The sequence below is a fragment of the Engystomops pustulosus genome, chromosome 11 (assembly GCF_040894005.1).
Source record: "Engystomops pustulosus chromosome 11, aEngPut4.maternal, whole genome shotgun sequence".
NCBI classification, from domain to species: Eukaryota; Metazoa; Chordata; class Amphibia; order Anura; family Leptodactylidae; genus Engystomops; species Engystomops pustulosus.
This window is the reverse complement of record NC_092421.1, coordinates 71,618,769-71,640,054: the sequence shown is the minus strand read 5'-3', so window position 1 is coordinate 71,640,054 and position 21,286 is coordinate 71,618,769. Positions and strand designations below refer to the sequence as shown.

At 44.1% G+C, this 21,286-nt stretch overlaps 1 protein-coding gene across 6 annotated transcripts in view; it reads right to left on the bottom strand.

The window, feature by feature from the left end:
* Window positions 1-20,472, bottom strand: part of CHST15 (carbohydrate sulfotransferase 15) — a 49,426-nt gene extending 28,954 nt beyond the window's left edge. Inside the window, exon 1 of one of the 6 annotated variants that reach the window (XM_072129266.1) lies at window positions 20,307-20,472. The gene's annotated coding sequence lies outside the window, so the exon portion shown is untranslated. Of the gene's footprint in view, window positions 1-2,615; window positions 2,863-5,237; window positions 5,345-12,590; window positions 12,611-20,306 lie in introns of those variants that run through there. The other 5 variants (XM_072129261.1, XM_072129265.1, XM_072129264.1 and 2 more) reach the window with 5 other exon arrangements.
* Window positions 20,473-21,286: the final 814 nt, after the last annotated feature.

Below are 21,286 nucleotides of genomic sequence, written 5' to 3'. Positions count from 1 at the left end.
GGAGCACAAAACCCTACACCGGTGCCCTGGCACCGCAATAACAACATCGTGCCCCTCCATGCATCGGAGCAGGGCAGTAGCATGGAGAGACAGGAGCCGCGGCCGCGACCCTGCATGACCGGCAGTACCAGAGGGGGACTCGGCAGTGACTGGAGAAGGCAAGTCGGAGGAGCGGACTCTACTTACATGGGTCCCCACTACCGGAGAGGGCCCCTTCACAGCAAATCTCCAGCGGGAACTGAAGAACGGGGCGCAAACAACAAGTGCCACAGTGCGAACCACGGGGCTTCTTCATCTGCCACGCGCACGGACCCACTTCTAACCCAAGCAGTCACCAAGAAACCGCCTACACCTTATAATCCGGTGCGCCTTATATATGCACCTAGACGTCTTAGAAGACCTTTATTGATAATGCGCCTTATAGTCCAAAAAAATATGGTACATGGGAAAATTACAATGGAGTAAATCTGCTGGTCATCAATACAATATACAATCCTATAGCAGGTCTCCCAATGATAATGTATTCTCTACATTATTCTGATATGGAAAAAAAAACTGATTATAGGCCCCATATGCCTCTTGGGAACCAAGGGGGCCGCAACCTTTTATTTTCTCTGAGGTCTTTGGCAGTGGATATCACATGTGACCTAATAGGAAGTGATGTTGAAGACCATCAGGAGCCTGGAACCAGGACCTGGACCAGACTAAGCAGACTTCTGTCACCCCTTGGGGGGGTTCCCGGGAACACCCCTCTAATGACAGGTCTACTTCTGGGTAACAATACATCATAACCAGACAAAAAAATTTGATAAAAATTCCATTTTTTATCTGCCGTCCTTCCAGCCACTGATACGAGAGCATCCATACAGCAATGACAGCATGGCCTCCTCCATTACCCGGAAGCCAGCAGGACATTACAGGAAGTCCTGCTGCCAGCAGGTCATGTGACTGATGATGTACATCAAACTTTATCCGGGTAAGTATAAATAAGTGTTACCCTATTAGGATCTTATACTTACTCTGTTTAGTATTAATGACCAACAAAATAGTAGATTGATCCAGCACCAAAATGCTCCAGTTATTTAACAAGATCTTTAGAAATTCCAATCAATCCATAAAACATGATGTTATCTGTCCCCTGTCCCTGTGCTGGATATGTTCTATGGACTGATTGCAATTTCTCAAATAAAGTCCAAAGACAAAACTTTTTAACTGGAACATTTTGGTGCTGGATCAATCTACTATCAATCTACTTTGGTTGTACTGCTTACTCCGGTCCAAGACCATATCTACAGCTTCCAAAATACTGGTGAGCTGGGATTTTTCTTTTTTTTGCAAAATATTAGTAACCACCCCTTTGATGCTACTGTAATACACAGCAGAATTTCCATAGAAAAAATGAATAATAAACATCATCTGCAGTTAGTCAGAGCCTAAAAATTTGAAATGAAACCAAAAAGTTACCGTATGTAGTAAATTATGAGTATAAAAATGTAGCAGATTTATCTTAGGCTAAATTCAAGCGGCAGTATGGGGGGCGTATATATGGCTGATGTATATACGGCATATATACGTCCCTCATACGTGGCAATGGGCTCACGGCACCGTACGAAAGGACATGTGCTATCTTTCCCTGTAATACGTGCGCCAAATATAGCTAGGGGGGGGGGGGGAGCGCCGCTCCTCCTCTCTCCCGAGTGCCGACATGTGCCCACTGTGCTACCCGTGTGAATGTAGCCTAAGGGTGATGCCACAAATGGCATTTTGAATCCGTTTTTGGTCCGTTTTTAAGCAGTCCGTCCAAAAATGCGTTTTTTAATGCATGCGTTTTTGGATGGACTGCTTAAAAACGGACCAAAAACGGGTTCAAAATCACCTGATGCTTAGTCTGATGCTTTTTTTGGTTGTATTTTAGTGACGTTTTTGGGGCTCATTGAGGTATTTGCGGAATTTTTAGCAGCATTTTCCAGCAGTGCGCTGGTGTTGGCTGTGTAGCATAGTAAAAACAATGATGTGAGTTGTGCAAAAAAAATTGCGCCTTTTTTAAAATTTGAGCCTAAGTCTCCAAAAAGACTTGCATTTCACAAAGAGCCAAAACTACAAAGACAAATGAGGTGGAAGAAATAGACCCAAAAAAGGTGCAAAAAGAGCTCGGGGAAGGGGGACATAAGATAAATGACCCCCATAGTATTTTTATTTTCAAAAGAAGGCAATCCAAAAATTGTGAGTGAAAAAATGAAATTTCTGAAATAAGCAGCAAATAAAAAAAAAAATCATATAGGTTACCTGAAAAATAAAAGTTGTTTTAGGGTGATGCCACACATGGCATTTTGAGCCCGTTTTTGGCCCGTTTTTAAGCAGTCCGTCCGAAAACGCATCCATTTTTGACCAGATAAATTGGTAAAACCTGTCAAAAATGGTTGCGTTTTAAAAAAAAAATGCATGTGTTCAACGGACTGCTTAAAAACGGTCCGAAAACGGGTTCAAAACTCCATGTGTGGCATCACCCTTAGTGTCTGCAATACATGGAGGACCTGAAGTGGTTACACCAAGAGTCACATCTGAAAGTAAAAAGTGAATCAAATTAGATTATTCGGATCCCGCACCCGGCTCACCGTCAGCCATATCTCCTGTGCACCGTCTTCTTACCTCACCCCCACAGACTATTCCTCGCTTTACAGCACTGCAGTAAAATAAGACACAGATCAAGGCCAATGCATGAGGCTGGGAGTCAGATTCTTCTCGCTGGTCCTATGAATATTTCACCGTCCTGGCAACACGCATGAAATCACAGTGAAAAGCTGTTTTTTCGGAGATCCTCTCGCAGACTGTTCGTCAACCAGAAGGAATCTGAACTGACAGTCCCCGACCTTTCCTCAGCGCCCGGCACAACAAGTGTGAAGCTCCCCCCCGCAATGGGCGCCACTCCTAAAACTCCTAATTCCATCTTTGGCAAACAAAATGCACATGTTTTGGAGCAGAGTAATTTACAGAAACCCATTACACGGGGGAGACAGAAATAATACCATAATCTTATTTAATCTGCCTCTCTTCATCATTTAACTAGTCCTGCTGCTATTTAATAGGCCCCATTCCAGTTAATTAAATGTCTCCCAGCAAGAATTTAACAGCAGCGAGTGACCGAGTTATCGTGAACGGAGTAAAACCGACGCCAATTACACTGACGGGAGAGAAAACGGGAAAGCAGACGCACTCACAGGCAGGTTGATGGCGACCTGCTTTCTCATACAGACGTAGCCCAGTTGATAATGTGGCGGATACCGAACTGAATGTTTCATTTTCCGCGAATCAATACGACTATTTGTGCACTTTGGCAATCTACCTGCTTTATGGCTGCAATCTAGTCTAATCCTGCGGCCATACTCCCTTGGGGTTCATTCACACCAGGCAGATTTGTTGCAGATATTTCTGATTTATTCATAGGAAGGGAAAGTACAGAAAGCTACTGATGCTCAGACTAAGAAAACTCTGCTAAGTATTAGTATGGGTGGTGGACCAACTAATACTAAAACTAATAGTAAGGTATAAGTATGGGTGGTGGACCAACTAATACTAAAACTAATAGTAAGGTATAAGTATGGGTGGTGGACCAACTAATACTAATAGTAAGGTATTAGTATGGGTGGTGGTCCAACTAAAGTGACGACTTCTCCTAGCAAGGTGGAATCACCTAGTGTACCATGATGGGCACACAGCGCTGCTCGCCCCGCCCCTCTCCATAGAGATATATGGCGCACATAATCTTTTCCCGGGTACGGAGCGGTGCCGCACGTGTACTGCACCGTACCCCACTGTGCGCCCATTGCCATACATTCATCACCCAACAGTCATGTGAATTCAGAGAAATACCCCTCCTTTTGAGGAGAAATCATCACTTTTTTAATCACTTGGACCACAACCCACACCAAGAGGAAGACCCAGTTCTGGTGTAGGGCAACCTCTTTCCTGTTTTATCACTGATGGAGCCCCCCCATGGCAAGAAACTGCTACATGGCCCGACAAGTGAATGGGCTTCTTTTATTTATTTGGTAGTACAAAGGACCCCCATTTTCTGGATCGGTGGGTGGGAATAAGAAATAAAACCCTTACGAATGTGTGTGACATCATTATGTAATTAGTGGTCCAAAAAACAATGGGGTCATAAAAATCACGTACCGTACATCCTTTTCCTGGCATAGCAGTGTTCCCTGTGAAGATACATCTTTTGGAGAAAGTCGTCACTTTATGGTTATTTTGACCACCACATGTACTGATAAGAAAAAGAAGCCAGCTCTCATGTAGGGCGTCCCCTTCCCTGTTTTAAGCCAAATGGGCCCCCCCCCCCCCCCCATGGGAGGAAACTGCAAAGTGGCCCTACACAAGTGATTGGGACTCGATGCATTAAAGAGGGGGTCCATTTGGCATAAAATAGGGAAGGGGTTGCCCTACACCAGAACTTGGTCCTCTTTCTTCTCGGTATGGGTTGTGTTCATACTGACCATAAAGTGATGACTTCTCCCACAGAAGAGAAGTGTCTTCACGGGGAACACTGCTGCGCCAAGAAAAAGATATCTGGAATTTATGTGATCCCATTATTTTTAGGGTCAGAGAAGGTCCCCACCGATCATATAGTGATTTCATACGTTGTTCCAAGTTATCCCCTCACCAATAAAGATAATGGGGGTCCTTTGTACGAATGAATACATGCAGTAATAAGGGTTATAGGGCTGCAAGGGACAGTCGAGCCCTGTAAACCTCATCAGCCTCTCCATTCACTCATTCCTCATGTTCTTGGTCATTAGGGTTAAAATAAACGGAATATCCCTTTAATGGACAAGACACAGTATTAAGAAGTCAAATTACTAAATGATTTTTCCATGGTCCCCATGAAGAGTTCAGTCCCACGGAGCGGTCAGTGACTGATCCCTCTCGACAAACAAATTCTTGGCTGTACTAAAGAGTCAACCCTGCAGAGGTCTCCCGAGATCCCTGGACAATCCTTGAGAATTACCAAGTATGAGTTACTCCCAGAAGCACAAGTTTAAAAAGGGGTCATTATACCAAAAAGCATCTGGCAAAAATTCAGGATCTTATCACAAAAACAACTGCTTGAACCCTAAAAATCTGAGTACAAGCTGTCCCGAGGAGTGGAAGTCCATGACGGCGGATAATCATATCCTGGATAAGGGCAGAGCGCGCACATTAGGTCACTATCTATCTGGCGAGGCTTCACTTACTGTAGGAAAGTGGACCTCAGATATGTCTCCAGCCGCAGAGAGTGAGCAAAACAAACCCACCCTGTGGGGAAGCCAGGGCACGGCCGATACATGTAATTACTCCAACAGCGCCGCTCTTGTGCTCCCGCAGGACTCTGCCAGGGGGAGGAGGAGGCGGAAAATTTCCAGCAATTGCTTTAAGAGGAGCATTTAATACAAGTGTTGAGGGGGATGAGTAACCAAATCTGTGAGCAAAAAGATTGTATACATTTTTTATATACTTGTTAAGAACTCATGTGTATGTATCTGTGACTATTAATTAACACAAATGGATTAGGAAGATCCTACATTTAGGAAAAAAAAATATCAGTGACAGAGGAAACAATTTTTTTTTATGTTTGACTATAGTGGCGGCTACAAATGTACCAACATCGGCATTGATGATAATAATAAAAGTAATAATAATAATAATTCTTTATTTATATAGCGCACACAGATTCCGCAGCGCTGCACCAAGCTTGACAAATTAGTCCCTGTTCCCAATGGGGGTCACAATCTAATCAACCTACCAGTATGTTTTGGAGTGTGGGAGGAAACCGGAGGACACCCACGCAAGCACGTAGAGAACATACAAACTCTTTACAGATGTTGACCTGGGTGGGATTCGAACCCAGCGCTACAAGGCAGAAGTGCTACCCACTCAGTCACCATGATGAGCATAACATTCCTCTAGAAGAACTGTACCCCAGATCCTCACTTTTCTCTTTTTGCGGAGCGGATACATCCATTAAATACTTAGCTGTGAACATCTCCCTGATCCTCCATCGTTCATGCTCTTTAAATCATAAAAAAACCCTACTGGGCAAATGGCAGTCATTAGTACTATCTTGGCTCGGGACAATTAATCGTCTTAAAATGGACATTTTACCAAAGTCTTCACTACCCATGGATATCCCAATTTTCGTTTCTTAATAAAGTTGCCATCACTAAACCTCCTTATGCAACCTAAGAGTGCCGGAGGAGTGGGGTTGCCGGACTTTGCGTCCTAGCACAGAGTCATCCATAGGTACCGGTGTGCTGGATCTCTTTCACCACAGATCCAATACATTTTGGGTAGCCTCAGAATTTGAACTCTTTTTTATATATGAACTTGGCTTTTTCTGGCCGCCCCTATTCTGTTACTCCAATCCCTTCCAGGGTCTTCCCCTCTGAGGAGAATCATACAGACCTTGAGGAAATATCCTATTTCAGCGCCAGGTCCTTTAGCTCCCCTATTGGGCACCCTGCAGTTTCCACAATGTGTCCAAGCTTGCACCCTACTGTGTCTACCAGGTGATACTCTATCTAGAATTAGAGACGTGGTAAATGAGGGTGCAATCCGACCATAGATGAATATTCCTACTGGAGGCAGTAGGAATTAATCTCCAATTAATACATTTTACCTCTTCTCTGGCTTCCATATCAACACTTACATCTACTCTCAGTACATTTGAGGAATTATACATGGCTCAAGACTCTAGGGATTAGGAACATGCTATTGGTAAGGAACTGTCACCAGATCAATGGACTACTTTGTTTACTCTTACTCACACACTGCGGCTACTGAGGGTCCGAATGCCGCACTTTCGTCGGCTATCCCGAATATTTACGTTTTGGTCCAAATTGCCCCAGGTTTTTGGCACACGTGATCGGATTATGTCGCATTGGCATCGGCTTGCACGCAACAGAAATCGGGGGACGTGGCCGCCGGACAACCCGACGGATTTGGAAACACCGCTGGATTTAAAAAAACTAATTGTGTCACAAGATCAGCACTCACATGCACCAGGAAGAAGAAGGTGAACTCCGGCGGACCTCGGCGCAGCAGCGACACATGCAGGATCTCGGACGCACGACTTTAGTGAATCGTACCGGACCCAAATCCTCGTCAGACAAAGCAACGTGGGATCGCGACAGGACTGGGTAAGTAAATCTGCCCCACTATCTTTCTCCTGTCGTCTTCAAAAACTTAATTTTAAGCTACACCAAATCAAACCCCAGATATCAGATCACTGCTGGCGATGTGCGGCTGCTATAGGCACGATGCTGCACATCTGGTGGAGTCGTCTTTCCATTGCTCCTCTTTGGCAAGATATCAACCAGTTGTACAATGCCCTTAGTAACTACTCTATAGTTTTTACTCCAGAGCAAGTTTTGCTTTCCACTATTCCAGGTTCCATCTCGAAATTCAAAAGAACCTATTCAGATACTTTCTCGATCTGCGAATCCCCCCCCCCCCCCCCAGTCTAGGGCTGAAGGGACCTCTGCTCTTAACCACATTTATATGATGGAAGAGCAGAAGACAATCGATGATGATAGAGTCAATCTTTACAATTTTGGCTCCCTAGTTGACTTTCGGAAAACTGCCCACCTCTGGTCTCCTCAGGAGTCCCTCCTTGAAGAAAATTCCTATTCGATGGCTTATCATCCTCCACAAAATTTGCTGACTCAAAGGGGTTTTCCCACCAAATAAGTAAGGCTGTGTCCACAGGATAGGGCCTAACTTGCTGATCGGTGGGGGTCTCAGTGATGAAACCCCCACAGATCACATCAACGGGGGGTCCGATGGGGTCCTGGGTACCTCCGTCTGACCCCTTGAGAGAAAAATGGGGGAGAACGGATATGTGCGGCTGTCTACTCCATTCATTTCGGGGACCCATCGGACCCCTAGTTCTCGTGGTCAACACTGAGACTCCCACCGATCAGCAAGTTAGGCCCTATCCTTCTCTCCATCTTTTCCTAGTGTCTTATCCTCCCCTTGTTCCTTGTCAGTAAATCTCCTTGCATACCTTACTGCGAGCACTTACCCTGCTGCCTTCGGGGCATTACTCTTTGAACTCCTTTTATAGGGTTATTTCTAATGGATTCATTATTGTTCTGTTACTGTTTACATGTATTTGTTGTATTCTGTACTTTTCAATAAATGTGTATTGACCCATAAAAATATGCCATAACAATCCCACCACTGGTGGTGTCACCCAGCTTTCCCAGATTCCTAGGATTTCCAGGGGTGATAAACTACTCCTTATAAAGTGGTTGGATACACCATTCAGTAGCCTGGGACAGCGGAGTTACTACCAAGGGCAATTGCAGCCTTATTGGTTGTATGAAGACTTTTTAGGTTGGGTCATTGGTAAAGTGAAGCCATAAGACTGGCCATAATTGTCACCTAGACAAGGGTAAGTAATGCAGGCAGGGCCACCTCCATATTGTGTAACACGGCATAAGAAAAGGGGTTGTCTTTCCTGGTCCAGGATCAGAAAGATTTCTCTAGAAATGACCTGTAGTTTTAGAATCCTGGATGCCTTTTCCATGCAACAAGTAGGTAACAGGATACATCCCAGCTGTTTCTGTCATTTCCCCCCCCAAAAAATAAAGGATTAACCCTTTGTAGCCACCGAAATCACGACAGAATTAAAACGGTATAAATTCTTTATTTTCCTTCTTCTATAGTCAAAAAACGGATCATGGTTGACAAAAAAATGCAATGAAGACAAAGATATCCTGTCGACTTGTGCCTAAACGCCATAGTATAGATTCCATAGTATAGAACAGTTTTACCTCAGAAACTTGCGGTGTAGGCCTTAGGCCTTCTTGGGTACAAAAGAGCTATCATTAAAGGGGATGTCTGTTCACACCATTCATCTCTATAGGACTACCATAGTTACCTGCACCCAGGGTCGGCTCCAGGATTCAATAGGCCCCTGGGTGACAGAGCCTCAGTGGGCCTCTTTGCAGTGTAGTCACGCGGCAGCATTAAAAAGTCAGACACTAAAACAGTCTCCTGTTCCCTAGTTTATCATACCAAACAGACCCCTCATGGGTATTTTACATAAAGCCCCCCTGACCCCCTATGGATTCATTAGATACAGGCCCCCTCACCCCCATTGATCCCTTATATACAGCCTTATGTGGGCCCCACAGCTTCTCTGGGCCCCGGCACTTGCCCAGGTATGCCCAGTGCTTGCGCCGGCCCTGTGCGCATCCCCAATATAGATGAATGAAATGTGACTGACATCTTCAGTATTACATCATTGATCCAAGATACTTGGAATTCTCCATAATCTCATATCGTATAAGAGAGTAAAATTTGGAAACACCTGGAGCATATGCAGACGTTACTGGACAAAACTAAACTGTGCAGACTGTGGGAGGGAACTGGAGAGGAACAAAGTACTACTACATCTCCCCAACAGCAAAGTGTAGCCAAAAGTAAACATAGCACCTCTATGGGAAAGGAGGTGGGAGACAAACTGTGTTAGTTTTAATCCCCCTTCCCAGGAACCAGTCCCATAGAGGTGGGGGTCAACAAGTTAAGTCAGTTTCAAACCACTGTAATAATGCTGTATCTTAACGGGAACCATTCAGCTGGTCAGGTGACCCAAGCATCATTCTATTGCTAAAAAGTCAAGTTTTTAAGGACATCTAGCACCAGGTTGAAGGATTATAAACCAAGCACGCTGACATACTGGTTGTGCCTCCTCTATCAAGATCTGTTCTTTTTTTTTTAACTTAAGCCCTTGTTGGCAAATGAGCCCGAGGTGCTCGGAGTTCCATAGAAATCAATGGAGCCAGGGCCCCCTCAGGCTAATTTGCATATTTTTAAAACCTTTTTTTCGTACAAAAAAGGGCATTATACGCTAAAAGAAGAGCAGATCTTGCCAGAGGGGGAAGACACCAGTATGTTAGTGTGCTTAGTTTACAATTCTTCATCCTGGTGGTAGATTTCCTTTAAGATTTCACAGCCTTCCATTGGCATATACAATATGGAACGGCAGCTGTCTCCTTTAAGAAAGCCTTTCCGATGTGGAAACAATGTGGCAATATCTTGTTTATAGTATGAAATTCTAAATGTAAGTGAAGGAGAAATAATCTATTCTTGTTTTATAGATACTCCCAGAAAGCACAGGTTCTGGGAAACGCAGCAAGTGAGTTACAGTTGTCCACTAGAGATAATTGTATTCTTCACTGTTCTTCACTGTGTTTCGTTAAGTAAATGGTCGATCTCGAGCAGGCGAGATACTCGTCCGAGCAACAAGCCGTTTCGAGAACTCTAATACTCTAATACTCTAATACTTGTCCGTAACAGGATTATATTGGGTGAGGAGCCAACCCGGTAGCATGTTTATAACCAAGACACGGACGTAGGGATTTGTGGATTGACATAAAATAGCAATGCAGGTTACATTTTAATTTAATTGCTTTAGGGGCAAACAGTACACACAATAGGTATATATATACAGTTACAGTACAAAATACAAGGGTAGGGCTACAAGTATCAGCACGCAGTGAGTTAATCACTTGTGTGGGCCTAATGGGGACGGATAGTCCTTCCTGCACTTAGATGATGAAAATTCCCCCAGGCAAAGACAATGGACACAAGTGATTCTCTGATTATAATAGGTGCAGACTCACCCCTTCACACCCATAAGAGGGCTCTAAGGACCCTCCTCTACCTGGAATCAGATCCAGGACCCTGGAGAAGTTCTAACTTTTCGTTGGGAGGTCATAGTTCTGGTCTCATTGGATCCAGATAACTCCCTGGATCACATTGATACCAGACATGACCCCTTTGCTATGTTCCCATTCAGAGATATTTATATCTCTATGTCTAAAAATGCTAGAACCTAGTTAGACACAGATATGCGTTACCTGGGCATGTGAATCCCCCTAGTACACGTATGTTCCTATATTTTCCTCACACCTATATATGCAGGGAGGCTGACAACATACAGGAAATCAAAGCAGAAGTAGGTGTGATGTTCTGTTGGGGCCCTGATAACACACAGAAACCACAAAAATTACCAGACTTAAAGGAAACTTACCATCATGGATCTACTTACCGTATTTTCCGGACTATAAGGCGCACTTAAAAGCCTTGGATTTCCGTGGAAATCCAAAGTGCGCCTTATAGTCCGGTGCGCCCTATCTATGGCACAGGGCACAGGGCAGCGGACCATACTTACATAGGTCCCCGCTACCGGAGACCGGAGATCTCCAGCGGGAACTGCAGACCACGCGGCATGAACAACTTCTGCCGCGTGGTCTGCAGTTCCCGCTGGAGATCTGCTGTCTCCGGTAGCGGGGACCTATGTAAGTATGGTCCGCTGCCCTCCTCCACCTCCCCCTCACCTTCCCCGCTCACCTTCCCCGTCGCGTCTCGGCGTCACGTCCCGTCGCGTCCCGTCGGGTCTCCGCCACGCCCCCGGACCTCCGCCACGCCCCCGGACCCCGCGCCTTATATATGTAATTATTACATATATAAGGCGCATCGGACTAATGCGCCTTATAGTCCGGTGCGGCTTATAAGGCGCAAAATACGGTAATAAATCCAATGCAAACAAGTTTTCTTTTGTCAAACACTAAATAATCAAAAAACAAAGAAAAATTAGTTATGGCTAATGATATCTAGAAATGTCTACAGATATAAACATAGAGTTCACTGTATGGGGCAGTGATGGCGAACCTTTTAGAGACCGGGTGCCCAAACTACAACCAAAACCTACTTATTTATCATCATGTGCCAACATGACAATTTATACAGCAACTTATTGCTCTTTATTGTTCCACAACATTCAATCGTATAGCCCCCCTGAGGACACCAATACAGTTGAAAGGAGAAGGGCGAATTCAGACAACATTGTAGCTTCTCCCCAGGGTCTCTCTGTACAGGAAGAATCGTGGGGCCAGCAGTAGGACCTCCAAAAATATTCTGGCCCAATTCACACCTTCTTACTCCTCTTGCAGTTCCAATCAGTCAAGGATAAGGGTAATGTCACATGTGGCGTTTTGAAACTGTTTTTGGTCCGTTTTTAAGCAGTCCATTAAAAAACGCATTAGTTAAAAAAAACGCATCCGTTTTTGACAGGTTTTACCAATTATCTTAATTAAAAGTGGTCAAAAAGGCATGTGTTTTCAAAAAAATTCATGCATTTTTTAACAGACTGCTTAAAAACTAAACAAAAACGGGTTCAAAACGCCACGTGTGGCAATACCCTAAGTCACCTTAAAAGAGTGCCGAGAGCTGCATCTCAATTGTCTAGGACTGCAGGAAGATTCAAGTCCTGTCTGGTGAACTTTGTCCTGAAGCGACAGCCTGGGTGCCCACAGAAATGTCTCCTCTGGCACCCGTGCCATAGATTCGCCATCACTGGTATAGGTAATACATTTCACTACTAGAGAATATCACGGATCATGTTGGCTATGGAGCAGTAAAGTGCCCACCACAAATAGCATTACTGGATATGGTATCTATTAAAATGCATTAAGGAAATATGTAGTAAAACCTGGTGGGGTGTTCCAAGCTGAGTGTTTAGACTCAGGACCTGGGCTTACCAAGAAGATGAGAAGGAAGGCGTCGGAGTAGTGGAGATGACGGAGCATTGGTCTACCATGCACATCCGTGCCGATGAATAGCGCTTCTCCAACGTTTTATTGGCAGTCACCTCCTTCTCAAACGTCGAGAGGCTTATTGGATCCATACCTCGAGGACATTGGAACCTTTAGGTTTGGAGAGAGACTATGAACTCTGTAGCTTTTTTGTAATCTCCTGTAATTGACTTGATGTTACTGTATGTACTTTCTGATGCAATCAATTAAATTGTCATTCTTTCTCTCCGGAATAAATGAGGTCGCTGACTTACCCGAAATCCTTTTATTTATCTATTATCTATTTTTCTCCTTTTATCTCCATTCCTTTTCCTCTCCTCCATCATACTCCCATCATTACACTTACATTTAACATAACACCGCTTCATAACACACTTGTGTGCCTGGAATGTGCATTCAGTATCTGAGGGGGTAGGATCCCTTCCAGAACACCTAATTATTTAAAGGAGTGTGAAACAAGCAGGCTCGGACTGGCCCACAGGTGAACAGGTGGATCCACCGGTGGGTCCCCAGGTCCTGCATACTAGACAAGGTACCCTCTCTATAATTTATACATATATTTATCATAGAGCATCTCAACTATCCTATGCATTTATATGATTATATTAATGGATTATGTAACAAACTTATAGCTGTGGGAGGCCCCAAGATCACATTTTACTGGTGGGCCCAAGGTATCCCAGTCCAACACTGGAAACAAGGACTGCTTACTTACACGGATGTACGGTACCTAATAAGGTAGATGCGATGGCAGGCTCCTCTAGTCTGCACGATCCATATGGGATTTTTGATTAAACAATTAATGAATTTTTGATTAACAATTAGTTTGGCAGAAGTTTGCAAATTTTGTCTAGAGGCTACTGGGGGCTTTTGCATACACATGTGTGATTTGCTCTCCTAAGGCCATGGTCACACATTCCACTAGTGTTGTGTTCATAACGCAACGCTAGCGCATGGGGGGCGGGACTCGGCCTGATTGCATATGCGTTTCGAGGGAAACCCATGCAATCGGTAAACAGACCCTGATGTCTTGTATTGTTTACATGTGAGGCACTAGGGCCTGGATACTGATCTAGCGAAACGCATATGGGATCGGGACGAGGCCTGTCCCCTAGCATTGCGTCATGAACCAAACGCTAGCGAAACATGTAACCGCAGCCTATGACAGTAAGGTGGTTTTTTTACGAGTCTGGGAAAGCTATGGGATATATATATAGCAGTGATGGCAAACCTTTTAGACACCGAGTGCCCAAACTACAACCAAAACCCATGTATTTTTCGCAACAAGCCAATGTGACAATTTAAACAGTAACTTATTACTCCCTGCTCTTTCGCAGGTTTGAATTGTATAGGCACCTGAGGACACCAATATAGTAGAACGAAGGAGAAGAAGTTTGAATTATCATTGTAGCTTCCTTCTAGGGTCCTGGGCTGCAAGAGGCCTTAAGTCCTGTCTGACGAATACTGCCCTTGGGTGATGGCAAGGGTGCCCATAGAGATGGCTCTGAGTGACACCTCTGGCACCCGTGCCATAGGTTCGCCACCACTGATATATGGGATGAGATTTATCAGAAGTGTCTGAAAGGAGAACTGTTCTAGTTGCAACCAATCAGAGCTCAATTTCCATTTCCCCACAGCTGTTTATAAAATGAAAGCTGGGCTCTGATTGGTTTCCAGGGACAACTAGAACAGTTTTACCTCAGACACTTCTGATAAATCTCCCCCAAGGTGCCTGAATACGACATTTTAGGGATTTACAGATAACATGTAATAATTCAGGATTGTGCCCCCCCCCCCCAGTATGTCACTTGGGGGTAGTCTGTATGTGACAGAGGTGAGATCAGGAGACGGGATTTATACCACGCGAGGCAGGAGATTAGTCACACATGAAAAAGAAGCAGACGCCTGCGAAAACGCTTCAGCTCAGAAGATAAACTGAGCATATAGTGAATCCATTGAGGTCCTCAGAGAACATAACATAAAATAACATAGCTGTGAGCGGCTGTAGGGAAAATATTCCGCATGGTAACAATAACGCCTTGTAAAGCCGCTGGTAATCGCTTGATGGAATTTCCCTGTGTAGGAAACATTGAAGGAGAGTCACACCTTACAAGAAGAGGGCAGCCAAGAACACTGCGGCGCATTGGGCTGTCCCCGGCGCCTACAAATATCACCAGGAATCACCCATATCCCTGTATTTTATGGAGATTCCAAGGATTCTAACATGGACTTTAGGAAAAATGCTAATACGTTTTCCAAGAAGAGATAAGAAAAACATTGGGGGAGATTTATCATCAAGTTTCTGAGGTAAAACTGTGCTAGTTGCCCATGGAAACCAATCAGAGCTCAGCTTTCATTTTATAAACAGCTGTGGGAAAATGAAAGCTGAGCTCTGATTGGTTGCCATGGGCAAGTAGAACAGTTGTGCTCTAAGAGACTTAGAGATAAATCTCCCCCAATTCCCCTTAGACTTTAATAGGCAAAATGTCAGTCATATCATCTAGAAGGCTTACCCTATTATTCTACATCAAGCTTCTTTCTTTCACAATGTTTTCTTTTTGGCGGGGGGGATTGAATAAATGCCATGAATGTCGTGTGTTTTTTCAGTGTATCTTTCACAAATTTTTTTTTAATATTATTTTTGGCATTTTTCAAAACCCATGGGGAAAGACTTGCAAAACAAATGCCTTAAATTGTGATAAATAACCACAAAAACACACCACAGACAAAAACTAAAAAAATTGCACAAGTGAATGTCAGCTAAAATGATACCCGCATCTGTTTGGGGGCGATTACTCCCTTTTTATATTTAGTTCCTGCTTAATATGAGAGTGACACCCTTGGGGGATTCACAGTATCATTACACATTTACACTTATAGGGATTTTGTCGTTAACTTGAAAATGTGTGCAACTGATAAAAATCACTGCCAAATTATCACTTCTATTACCGTATATAATAATAATTTATAATATAATGTATTAAAGAAAATAATCTAACAAGAGTCTTTCAGCATCTTCTGTCTGCAGGATAGTTGTGTAGCCAGGGACAGTCTCCTGTCAGCACTCACACAGTTTTGTTTCTAAAACACACCCCCTTTTGAGCATGACACACACCCTTTTTAGCATGACACACACCCTTTTGAACACAACACAACCCCTTTTGAGCATGACACACCCCCTTTTGAGCATGACACACCCCCTTTTGAGCACGGCACACCCCCTTTTGAGCACGACACACCCCCTTTTGGTTCATGGCATGGCCTTACTGTACTATACTGGTTCCATGAATGTGACCAATATGGCCCTTGATTGATGATAATTGGGAATAAGGACCCCTTAAAGGGGTTTAAACAGATCTATCCAATGCACTATAACTACTTTCCTTGAAAGATAACCTGTCAGCAGCTTTGACCCTACTAAGCTATAGACAGTGCTATGTATTGTCTCTGGAGAGATGTGTAATCAGACCTTTGTGTGTGTTGTTAGTAGCAGCAGGACTGTGAAAAATACATTTATATTCCAGGATTGTAACTTTTTCAAGTGTATTGGTCGCCAGACACACAAGAGACCCCCTTCTGTCCAACAATGATGAAAATTATTGTTTACAGCTCACAGATACTTTTATTACTCCTTTATGATATAACAATAAGAACATTTTTTCTGATCATTAGTATAAATGTATGTAAAATACATTAGCTGCAATACCAGGCGCAGCCCACAGGCAGAGGTGGAGCTATTTCTACATAAACACAAAAATCCCCCTGTAGTATAAGTGATATTCAGGCTTCCATCCTACACAGATATATGTATGCGATGTAGTCATACACATTCTACCAGTACTGCGTGGGTTAAGCCTCCCGGTTCTATCTGATCATCATTCTATTGATGTCCCAACTGGAGAAAAACATTATCACATTCCATATTCCTGATGAATTGTATCGGAGCCAGGGAAGATGGAAATATACAGGAGGCTCACATTATGTCTGCTCCCAGGCAGCGCGATAGATGTACAGGATGTAGATGGCGGTGATATATGCTAAGGGTGACACCACACATGGCGATTTTAGTCCGTTTTTAAGCATGCTTTTTCAATCTGTTAAAAAAAACATCAGTTTTGTGTAGACAAATATCAGCAAAATCTGACCCTGACACCCACAGCAGGATCTAGGGCAGTGATGGCTAACCTATGGCACTGGTGCCAGAGGTGGCACTCGGAGCCCTTTCTGTGGGCACTCAGGCCATCACCAGAGATGACTCCAGGTATCTTCTTGCAGTCCCAGACAGCCCAGGACTTGCTGTGCACAGAGCTATTTTAAAGTGACAGCTCTACCTGGGACTATTTTCTGCTTTATTGGTGTCCTCAGGGGCTGGTATCAATGAAAACTGTGACAGAGAAGGGAGTATAAATCACAAATTACATTTCTGTGTTGGCACTTTGCGATAAATAAGCGGGTCTTTGTTGTAGTTTGGGCACTCGGTCTCTAAAAGGTTTGCCATCACTGATCTAGGGAATAGGGATCCATAGCACTGGGTACACGGGGGAGGCCTAAATGTTACATCTAAAATACCTGGACCAATCTGCTGTGTACAGATAGATCTAAGGGTGATGCCACGCGTGGCATTTTTGGTCCGCATGCGTTTTTAAACAGACTGAAAACGCATGCTTAAAAACGGATGTGTGGCATCACCATCAGGAACAACAGACTAAACCTGGTGAAGGAGACACATTAGGTAAACACATATCCCTAACTCTACGTGGCAACTAGGGTCAAACGTGATCAAAGATCAGAGGGTTTTGCAGCTGGTATCACAGTTAAGACTCTTTCATATTGGCGTCGTTTCTTCACGTCCACGGTTTAGTGATCTTCACAGGTGACTTAGTGAGACTTTGGGGCTTATCTACTAAGCAGCTGCACTGTCGCCAGTTTTTCCGACGTTTTTGGGATTTGCGCCGCTGGGACAGGTATTTAACTGGGGATTGTCTTGCATGTGATCGGATTGTGGCGCGGCTGTGCTGCTTTCATGTAACAGAAATCGGGGGGCGTGCCATCGGAAGATCCGATTGATTTGGACTGAGCGCAGGATATAATTTTCAAATTGTGTCGCAAGACAATGCACTTACATGCACCAGGAAGAAGAAGGTGAACTCCGGGGACCTGAGCGGGGAAGCGACACATGCAGGATATCAGGCGCACAATCTTAGTGAATCGCGGCACAGGGCATTATACACGGACAATGCACTTTCTGTGAACTCCTCGGACCGGGTAACTAAATGTGCCCCATTGTTTTCTATGGGTTTTTATTTCACAAAGTTTTTATTTTCACTGATCCGTTGTCCATGGGAAAAAAATTTAAAACCTGTCATAGTTTTTTCACGGATGCGAATGCAATAGAAGTGTATGGGTCCGCAAAAAAGACTGATAGAAACTCTGTTTTTTTTATCACTCATGAGGCTGAGCCCCTAGGAGTTGTGTTTACTAACCAATGTTAATCCATATGGGTTTTTTTCAAAGAACTGAGGATACGGAGACAAACTGGAAACAAAACAGCAACAAACGGAAAGAAAACGGAGACAACAAGCAATGGATGCGCAACACAGACACCAATGCAGATCTGCCCTTCAGGGTGCAGACACACATGGCGTTTGGTTTGCTTTTACAAACGAAATGTAAACGCCCGGGGGCAGGAATCCATAGAGAGCCACATTTATCTTAGGGTGATACCACACATGGCGTTTTTAGTCCGTTTTTGGTCATTTACCATGCGTTTGGCTGCTTACAACCTGTTCATCTATCAAGATAATTGGTAAAAACGAACTAAAAACTCCATGTGTGGCACCACCCTCAGTCTGCTGCATGTTTTTGATTGTATTTTGGTGACTTTTTGGGAGCGTTGGGTTATATGAGCAATTTTTTTGCGCCTTTTTCAAGCAGTTCGGCCAGAGTTCGCCATGTAGCAGTGATCCTGGTTTGTGCCTAATTTGTCTTATCTCTGTATTTTTCCTGTTCCCAGATGTTTGCGCCAGATTTAACATTGATGCGCGCCTCAAAGGGCAAAGCTAATTGCGCAAAAACACACCAGTTGCGGGAAAAAAGGGTGCCTTTTTTAAAATTTGCTCCTAAAAGGTTTAAAAATGGACGACTACAAAGACAAATAGGGTGGAAATCACAGCGGAACAAAAGGAAAATGTGATAAATGACCCCCATAGAGTATAAGGCTACACGCACATGGACACATTTATCACGGATCCGTTTAGCGGCTGGAAGAAACTCATAGCAGGTCCTGTCTGGAATACGGCTCAGAACTTCCCATAGAATTCTATCGGAATGTGAAACAGACGGATACCACGCGGGAGTCACCGGATTACACACTGATGACTAACGGAACAGAAAAACGGACCAGGGATCCGCTGTTTATTGCCCACGTTTAGCCTCGAAGACAAACACTATTCTGTAATAAGGGCTGATGATGACATCTGACAACGAGCCGCCCCCTGCGCCATTCTGTGCTCTGCATCTGTTTTTCCGCTTCATAGAGAAATCAAATCTAACAGTAGATCAGGTGATGCTCCAGAAAGCGTCTGCACATCATAGACGACCCATCCCCCCCACCCGACAGATCTGCTGTCCTGTTGCTCTACGTTGTCCCTTTCCTCTGTTATTCCTATGGAAAATGGATGAATGAACTGACAAGTGGGTGTTACCATGACTTTTGTCAAAGAGGTGTGTCCTTACAATCTTGACAGCGCTAACTGGACAATGTCAAAACGTCCATAACACAACCCCTAATCGGTCATGGTAGGGCTAAGGATCCGTAGCAATCTGAAACGCGTCACCTATCTGTCCTTGTATCTACCACTAGGATGAAGGATTGTAAACCAAGCACATACTGGTGTGGGCCCATTTTGGCAGTATCTGCTCTTCTCTTATGTTTTTATGCCCTGCCCTGTTTTTTTTTTTTTTAAAGGCTTTTAAAATTATGCAAATGAACCTGGAAGCCCTCAGGCTCATTTGCATAATTTTAACACTTTTTTTCTTGAAAACAAGGCCATACGAAGCTTAAAGAAGAGTAGATCCTGGAAGAGGGGATGAACAACAGTATGTCAGTGTGCTGGGTTTACAGTCCTCCATCCTGGTGATAGATGTTCTTTAAATCAATTATTTTAAGTTTTATTTTCTATTTTTGTCCTGAGCTGGTGGCATTTTTTCCTGATACCTAGTTTTTGGGAAGAATAACAGAGGAACGGTATAAAGAAAAGTGGCTCCAGAATTTCTATTTCACCGAGCATTTAATAAAATGCACATGAGAAGTGGTGAGAAGTTCCCTTTAAATACCAACACTGACAGCTGATGGATTATCAAATGTATAAAACAAAACTCAAAATATTTTAGTGATACCCTATAAATCTGCCATAGGAGGGTTCTGTGTTATTCTACTGCAGCACTGGGCAGATATTTAGGATGATTTCCCGACTACAAGTTGTCGGATGACAGGACGGTGCGTAGGACTGAGCACACTTACTGCTGGCCATGTTACGCATAGCAGAGCTCAGTCTGTGCCCTCCACTGAGCACACTGCACCGCAGCAATGCTGTGGGAAGTTGTGAATACATAAAATAAAGCAGACGACCCTCTATCCCCCACCCCAGAGGCACAAGTTACCTGTGACAGCATCTTTCCTCTCCTATATGCAGACAATACATCCTTCCACGCCCTAGTCCCGGGCTTGCACACAGCAGAGGGTTCGGAGCAGCAGCAGCAGCAGCAGCAGTGCCCGGCATCTCCCCGGCTATAGATGCCCGGGCTGCTGCCTGGAATAAAGCATCAGGCCACGCCCACGGCACGTCAATCAGCGACAGCCCTCCCACATACAACCGCTACCGTAATCCCTGCAGCTCCTACCGTAATGTGCGCAGTAGTCGCGCAGCAACAGATGCAGCAGTGCGCAGAGGAGGCTGCTGGGCGCTCACAGGGAAGTGGAGACGAGTTTGTGTAGAGCACAGCAGAGCTGATCAAACTGACCCACTACAATGTGTACATACTGGCTGTTATGAGGATAAGTGTAAGGGGTGTAATTAATGTGGGAATGTGACTACATGTGCAGGCAGTAATACATTACAGGCAGTCCCCGGGTTACGTACAAGATAGGGTCTGGAGGTTTGTTCTTAAATTGAATTTGTATGTAAGTCGAAACTGTATATTTTATAATTGTAGTTTCAGACAAATTTTTTTCTTGCCCCAGTGACAATTGGAGTTTCAAAATTTTTTGCTGTAATTGTTGGTCCAATTACAGCAAAAAATTTTGAAACTCCAATTGTCACTGGGGCAAGAAAAAAATTTGTCAATAAAGCTTCATTACAGACAACTTACAGCTGATCAGTGCAGCCTGGGACTATAGTAACATCCAGAGAGGTCACCAGAGGTCACAGTGGGCAGAGGGGTCCGTCTGTAACTATGGGTCGTCTGTAAGTCGGGTGTCCTTAAGTAGGGGACCGCCTGTATATAGCATTAAATATTATTTAGTCTATGACCAACACTCATATTCTGGTGAAGAAGGAGTGAGAGGGTCACAGCGATGCTGCGACTAGTACAAGAGCGGGGGAGACATAGAGCCCCATTTCAATGGATGGGGAAGTTTAAAA